We start from the raw sequence: 9,053 nt of genomic DNA, 5'->3' as shown, positions 1-9,053 counted from the left end.
ATCTGCGAAACATTTTGCCGTGAAATCGATGATTTTTGTATAACCAGACTGGGCTAAATATATAAATCGGTAAACAATAATAAAGTTCCAAGCTATAGTAATATCCCAGCTGACTTAATTAAATATGACACAACAAAATTGTATAAAAGTCTACCCAAATTATTTCAGACCTGTAATAATAAAACAGAAATCCCAGAAGAATGGGATATTATAAATAATAATAATGATAATAATTTCAAGAAGAAATTCATGAGTTTCGGCACACAACTACCAACATTACGTTACTGTCCCCTACGAACCCTTCACTACTAAAGAAGTTTTAAATATTATCAAAGAGCTTCATAATGGGAAATCTCCTGGACCAAACGGCGTTTAAAACTTTTGGCTTAAGAAGTTTTGGAGTATTCATGAGTGCTTATCAGCAATAATTAATCATACTTTTTCTAATCCGCAGGAAATATCTGTTTTTCTAACACAGGGAACAACTTATTTAATACTAAAGGATCAAAATAACATGCAAGATTTAACCAAGTATTGCCCAATTACTTGCCTTCCAATTTTGTATAAATTGGTCACATCCTGTGTAGCCCAGCGTATCAACAAACACTGTGCTCTAAACAATATCATAGAGCCTCAACAGAAAAGATACGCTAAGGGTTTCATGGACTACAAAGCACAACTTATCATCGACTTTATCATTTCTAACCAAGCATATAGCAAAAAAAGAAATCTTACTGCTTTCATTGACTACAAGAAAGCATTTGATTTAGTGCCGCGTGAATATAAAGTCGACAATAACATAGTAGCCTTTTTAAAACATATAATGTCAAATTGAAAGACAAAAATTCACCTCCAAATACCTGGTGAAAACAATATTGAAACTGAAAATATTGCAATCAACCAGGGCCTATTTCAAGGAGATTCGTTGAATCCACTGTGATTTTGTCTAGCGATGAACTCCCTATCCCAGCTACTGAACTAAACTGACGCAGGTTTTAGCATAAAAAATAACACTACTGTTGTGACAAAGCCGAATCATCTATTGTATATGAATGATTCAAAACTATTGGGTTCGAAAAGTGGACAAAAACGAACATAGAAAATCTTCAGCGAAAAGTACGAACACACCTCATAAAGGCACAAAAACACCATCCTCGGAGTGCAGTAGAAAGAACGAGATTACCGCGGTATTTAGGAGGACAAGAACTTATGGATATAAGTGAGCAATTAGAAAAACTGATTACGAATTTACGAACTTATTTTCAGGTGCAGGCTAAGACATCTACTCTACATCCCGCGATTTGTGAAGTAGATGACACAACATCGGATCAAATCGGGGAGCCAGAAATGGACGAAAAAATGGGCATCTGGATGGGTAAACCTCTGCACATGCGACATTCCAATGAAGTCAGCCAAGACTATGGCGACAGTATAGCATCGAACTATTGGCTGACATAAAAGATGTTTCTAGAGATATAAGGTTCGTTACTTGCCATTCAGGATCACGGTATACCATAAAAAATTACCTTAAATATATTATTAAAGACACCTTTAAGTGCAAAACGACAAATGCCGATATGGATGTCGAACCCAAAAAACCATCCAATATCTTATTGAGGGCTGCCAGGCATTTGCTGTAAATGAATACAAGAAACGGTATGATTCAGTAGTAAAAATACTTCACCTAGAAGTAAGTATTAAACTGGGACTTGTCAAAGCAAACCATATCCCATATTATAAATACATCCCTGAGAGTATGCTTTAAAACGACAACTTCAAGCTACATTGGGATCGCACTGTGCTCACAGAACAAGCAGTAGTACACAACAGATCAGATTTCGTATTTTTTAATCAACTAACGAGAAAAACAACAATAATCGGCGTGGCGATACCTAACAACAATAATCTGCATGTTAAATTCAACGAAAGGGTCGCCAAGTACAGAGATCTGGAAATACAAATAAGGATACAATGGAGAATAAAAAGTACCCAGACGATAACTATTATTCTTTCTACTACTGAAGTCTACTACAAAGAACCTCCTAGAAATCATAAAAAAGCTGGGTCCGAATGAACATTTCTATAAGAATACGTAGAAAGCCTATACTACTCGTGACGACCAGATGTGTACGAATATTTTTGAGATAAACCGATGTATCAGATCACCTAGGACTTGATAACGCGGAAAGAGCCGACCAGAGCTCAATCCTTTTGATACCGTAGGTATCTCAGAATAGGTGAATTTTCCCCTTAAAGGAAGTATGAACCGTATAGCTAAATCTGAATCTATATATATATATATATATATATATATATATATATATATATATATATATATATATATATATATAAATATATATATTAAACTGTTTCATAGCGTCTGTCATTGCTATTTGACCCCTAAACTTCTCTTCCATCTCTTCCCTTCAAATACGTCCCGCCCTTCAAGTTTATTTCACTTATTCTCACTTCTTGACGCTTGTACTACTGTTGAACTGTACTTTAAACAAGTACAGCTCCACAGCTTGTTTTGGGTCGACCACGTTTCCTGCTCTCGGCTAGTTTCCAATTCCACACTACTTTCGAAAGTGGCGAGTCATTTGTTTGGAAGTCCATAAAATCTTAATTGGTGTTCTTAATCGTAGTATACATATATATGATCATTTTTAGACTAACAACTTTTAATGACATAAGTTTATTGAGAATATGGAATAGATTACAAGCATGCTAATAAAGGGATACAGAAAATTAAAATAAAAAATATGGTAAATATGTATTGGTTGAAGACAACAGAACCCTTGTTTGGATAAATAAGGAAACAATTAAATACTGCGACACCTGTAAGTACTTGGAAATGACTATCACAAAAAAGGTAAGGGAACAATTAAGGAAAGCAGTCATCATACTCAAAGGTTTCCTTTGGTATCAAACGATATCAAATAGCAAGAAATAAAAAATATTTAAAAATAATTTAAAAATGCTTTAATATATAAGGTAAGTCAGGGTAAAAGCGAACGCATTTGTCTAGAGATGATGTTCATGTCACTATTAAAACTAGTGTTGCCCAAAATCGGTCTTGGTCTTGCAGTCTTGGTCTTGTTCTTGCGTTTTTGCAAGACCAAGACCAAGACCAAGACCGCCTAATTTTAGCAAGACCAAGACCAAGACTGACCGTGCAAGACTTAAGCAAGAACAAGACTAAGCCTGCGAGACTCTTGCGTCTTGCAGTTAGTACTGAGTGTGGTTTTAGCGAGTATAGTAGTTCGGGTATATGCTTAAAGACTCTATGAGACGCAAAAAAATATGTAATAAAAATTTGAAAAACTGGACTTATGCGCTTACAAACAATACCATAAATATACATACCTACCGAATCAAAATATTCGTTAAAAAAACACATTTGACACGTGCTCAGAGATCATAATTACAATGTAAAAATTAAATATTTTGTACATTCTTTTCCAACAGACGACTTCTTCGCTCTGAAATTAATTGTCCATATTTTGAGAATAGCCGCCCTCTAATCATAAAAATAATCTTGCATTGCGCCGCCGACAGTAATATCGTATCGATAATAATTCAATTTTTTCTCATTATAATTTAGTCTGGAGGAATCTAAATAAACAAATCTTATCGGCCTAGGACTATAAATTGTGTCTGCTAAGTGTGCGATGAGATCATTGGGTTAAACAAAATTTGCTGAAAGAACGCGGCTACGGCTAATATTTAAAAGCAACGAGACAAATTAATAGCAGATAATGTAACGACGGGGAAAATATTGCTGGCAAACTAAAAAAGAAAGAAAGGACTCATTGTTTTATTGTGCGGAGTGACCTGAACATCCAGGATTGTTTAGACTATTGTTTTAGACGTTTTCATGAATAAATTGAAAATTAGGTAATTAGTTTGTTTTCTTGATGTTGTTGCTATTTAATAATTACTTATGTTAGTTATCTAGGTTCATAATTATATTTTTTCTCAATCAGATTATTATTTTTTTTAAATTTAACCAAGACATTTTCTGCTCTTGTGACCAAATTAATTTTTTTTTGTACCCATATTTATTATAAATGACTTTTTAAAGGGTACTTTAAAATAATTAGTTTACATGAATACATCTTAGTGGCCCACTGTTTTCTCTTCAAAAAAGCGACGGAGCTGAACGTGTTGAGTAGGATCTCCTTAATTTAAAATAATTTCTTTTGATTACCACTGTTTTTTTACTATTCTTAATTTTTTCAAGTTAGTTTTTTTATATAAAAGTAGAGATAAGATTGGTAAAAACATTTATTTTGCTTTAATAAGTGGATTATAGTTTGTTATCTTATCACCTAAAAAATCTGTGCCCTTAATACATTTATGTGGATTTTTTGCCCATCATGTCCATCAATCCCTTTCTAGGCAGATAATGTTCTTTAAAATACAGGCATGTTTATGTCATTTATTTACTTTATTTGTATTTCAACCATGTTTTAGCACATGTAATCTTAGTAAATGCAAACATTTATTAAGAAACAGATTGACTTCCGTGGGGCCTGGTAGATAGCTGAGTTAGTTAGAACATAGGCACGGATAGCTTAGATCGTGCCTTCAAACCCCACCAGGTGTCAGTTGTTTAAGACATTTATGAATTTGGTTAGTCTTTATTATGGCCATGTTAATTCAAGCTTAAAATGTACTTACTCTGTTACGTTGTTCTAAGATCTAAAGTAACGTTTAATAAATAGCAATAGGCAATAGGGTAACTGCAAGACTTGCAAGACTCTTGCTGCAAGACCAAGACCAAGACCAAGACCGGGAGTGCAATACCAAGACCAAGACCAAGACCAGGTGTATTGGCGCAAGACCAAGACCAAGACTGTCTAAGTCTCGTCTTGTTCTTGCATTTGAGCAACACTAATTAAAACTGAAGTATGCATTCTAGAATAATCACAATTAGTATATAAAGTCATTAGAAGTTTCAAATTAGTACTGATTTAGTAACACGTGTTAATTATGCAAACATTATCAAATACAATTTTTTTTTCGTTACCTGATCAAATATTCTCACTTGCCCCAGACTGTGGGGCAAGTGGGAATAGCATGTGGCTATTATATGTGTTATGTATTTCACTATGTATGGGGCAATTGCGAATAAGAAACATAAAATTTAGTGTCAGTAATATTTATTTTTATAAAAAGTCCAAAATTTTTTGATGAGAACAAAATATAAAAGCTAAATTTCCTAGCATACGAAATTCAATCCTTTGAAAGATACACTGAACTGGAACGATTTTCCTCTTCTATTTTCTACAGGATCTGGCAATATCATGACAATATTTTCCCTGGAAACAGTGTCAGTGTCATCATTATCTGGCCAGTAAAATGTATAATTGTTATTCTTCTTTTTCGTGAATTTAACAATTGGATTGTTGTTTTCCTGATCAAATCCCACTATTGTTCCAATGAAGTGTTTCACAGATTTCTTTCCGGTATATTTCACTACAAGCCACTGTCCAGACTCAAAATCTTCCTTAAAATTTTCAATATTGTTGCCCATATCGTCATCTAGGATGTCCTCAACCAAATCATCTAGTGAATCATTATCCAAAGAATCATCATCTAACGGTGGATATATATCAGGTAGCTCATCTAAAGAATCATCATCTAACGGTGGATCTATATCAGATAACTCGTCACTAGAACTGTAACTATGCTGTTTTCGTCGTCTAGATTTTATTTTTTGCTGATACTTTACCCCACTGGTGCTGGGCACTGCTTCAATACTATTGTTTGCTTTTTCTCGTAATTTTTGGTAATAATCATTACTGGTTATAACCTCGGCACAAGGAGTTACTCGTGTTTTCTTTACTGGTTCCAAACGAGGCATTGGTTTGACTGTTTTCAAAAGCAAGTCTTCAAAAGAAACCGATGGCGGTAAATCTTCTAGAGTTGCTTCCATATTTTCGTCACCTTGATTCGCAGTTTTGTTATTTATCTCTTTCCAACGTTTATAGGCATCGGGGTGAAATTTATCTTCTTTTACAACGTCATTTTTGTATGGGAATATTCCCGCTTTTCGAAATCCGCTTTGGATGATTTCTGGCTTTGTACCATACCACACGTCACGAACATGTTCAGAAAATGTTCGCTTCGGCATTTTTATTCCTTGATTTCTTCGCTGCCAAGTCACCAATTTTTTGTCCCACTCAGTCTTAAAGGATTTAAACACGGACAAATCTAAGGGTTGTAGTAAATGCGATGTATGTGGCGGCAACTTGAGAATGGTAATCTCATTTTCACGAGCTAATTCGATGACTTTTGTATTTACGTGAGTGCTGTGACCATCATATATCAATAATAGTGGTCTTTGTTGTCCCACAGCATTCAAAAATGTATTTTTTAAGAAATTGACGAAAACGTCCGTTTCCATCCAGCCGTTTGGAGTAGCTAACTATATGCTATATCAAGATTATCTGGGTCCTGTGTTGCCATCCACTGGTCCCATACGAACTTTCCTTTAAATACAATACATGGTGGTACTTTGTCTCCAAATGCATTTGCCGCAGATAATATTGTTACATTCTCCTTACCTGGACCACTCGTAGTTCGCGAACACGGTTTACCTTTGGCTCCTAGCACCTTCACTCGGGATGGGTCAACGCATAAGCTGGTCTCGTCCAAATTTCATATTTGCTTAGGCTTATCATTAAGATCTAATTCAACAAGAGTGTTCTTTAAGATCTCAAAATATTTCTTCCTTGCGTACTCAACCGATTGGGGTTTCTTGAGAGATAACTTGTATCTTGCTTTAAAGCCGGTGAACCAGTCATGACCAGGAATATCATTTTTAAATGGCGTTCTTATATTATTTTGTGTAACAAAATCAGAGACAATCAACAGAACTTCACATTTTGACAATCCAAAGCCCCATTTTTCTAGATTTTTCAATCCTTCGGCTAACTTGCGTTCATGTTCGGCATGAATAACTGGTCCTCTACCTAATGAATCACTTTTTTTTCCTCTGACACCAGTTAATGATTGTGCAATGTTGTTTTTGGAATTGTATAATTTCGGCTTGCTGTATGTAGTGTTGTTTTTCCAGATCTGATATCTTCCAGTGCTTTTTGCAGCTGTTGATACGTTTGCAGCTTGTTTGTACGTTGATAAATGCGAACCATGGTAGCACCTAAAAAAGAGTCAATCATTAAAATTTTAATCGGGGCAGGTGGGAACGTAACTAATTATTCCTAGTTCCCACTTGCCTCGATAAAATTTTATTGAGGGCAAGTGCGAACATTAGTGTACGTGGACTCTAAGTAGGGTTATGTATATTGAAACACGTTTATCGTATTTACGAAGTGCACTTTTACACTAAAATAATACGGCTAATAATCTTACCTTGAAAATCTTGCTATTGCAGAACACTGGGGTAAGTGCAAATTTGACAAATCAAGTGGATTTTTGCAGATATATGTTCAATACCTCAACTCTCACATGTACTGTCGGTAATGTCGCTCCACCGTATACAAAACACATGGTTATGAAGTTGAGTAACGTTTACACTAGATTTCGCTATTTTACTATCCTTGGTTGAATTACGGTATTGAATAGTCGCACTTGCCCCAGATTTCCACTTACCCTGACTCACCTTAGGGTATTTCATTAATAAAAACATAACTTTGGTTCATTTCGTTGTTTTGACTGACCCTGAATAATCGAAAATAATTTTAAATTATAGACGTCTTTGATATACCTATGTTTTGTTATAAAGATTTTTTAGATACACTATAGTTTATCTGTAACAAAAGAAAACCAGAGGTATGACACACCCTGTATACTTATAGTTTAGACGAGTACATATTTCACCTAAATGTCTTTAGTACAAACCTTTCATATCTAATAACGCGAGAGCATTCCTTACACCTTTTTATTGATTGTTGATGACGAAATAAATAAATTTTTACGGCTCGTTCACTTTCCTGTGGCTCATCAGTAGCGTGAAAATAGAAATCAGAAAAATGAAAACTATGCGCTTAATAACCGCTACAAATGTCAATTATTTATCCACGCTCCATTCCGATTTTTCCAAAAGAGTCCGCGGCGAAGGACTTTTATTAGATCACACTGTCGTTTGTTTGACTTGTGTTCAGTCGCGGTCTACTTCCGACTGGCTAAATGAAGCATGACGAAATGCAACTGTTAGTGCAGTTATTTTATTGATAAATGTAGCCTATGGCTTCGACAGAAGTTATAATGATATACATTCTGGGCCAAAATTAACCGGCCACCTTAAAAATGGGTAATTTGATGTCTTATATCTATCTCCTAAACCTGTTGTCTGATTTAAGTGATTTTTTTAATATGTTATAGCTTTATTCCTTGACAATATCGTTATGATAATATCGTTGCTAAACAGGTAAATTTTCATTGTATACCGGGTGTACGAATCAAACTGTGTTTTTTCTTAAAGTTTGCATCACCCTGTGGAATATTCTAGAATTTATAATATATTGAAATTAAAACCTAACTATAGCCTCATATTTTCTCAATATTTTGTTTTTCGATTCATTCGCTTATGTTGGATAATACAAAAGTTAGGTAGTTTAAAAACTAGCCATGCTTTTCATCAATACAGATGATTTAACTCACCAGCAAAATTAACCCCACCACCTTTATTATTGTTTTGTTTACATTACCTGTGACAGTTTGATTCGTTAATTTGTGTCATCGAAGGATTTTTGATATATAGTCGTTGTACGACATTGTTGCAAATCTGTTTCCGTGTTAATAACAATTCTTAAACAATTTGTAATTAAAATTAAATTTGTAATTAAAATTGTAATTTTATATCATTGTGAGTGAATATTGTTTAAGTTGAAATTTTAGTGGTTATTTATTGTTTGTAATTTTAAAAATGCTACTCGTTCCAACTGATGCTGCTAGGGCAGTGGCTTTAGTTGCTGGTTACAATCAACGTCATATCGCTGCCATCAGACGATTTCGAGAGACAGGATCGTACAATTGTAGGCCAGGTCAAGGCCAAAAACGATGCACTTCAGTTCGGGATGACC

The sequence above is a fragment of the Diabrotica undecimpunctata genome, chromosome 1 (genome assembly GCF_040954645.1).
Source record: "Diabrotica undecimpunctata isolate CICGRU chromosome 1, icDiaUnde3, whole genome shotgun sequence".
Taxonomy (NCBI): Eukaryota; Metazoa; Arthropoda; class Insecta; order Coleoptera; family Chrysomelidae; genus Diabrotica; species Diabrotica undecimpunctata.
Note: the sequence above shows the minus strand (reverse complement) of the source record.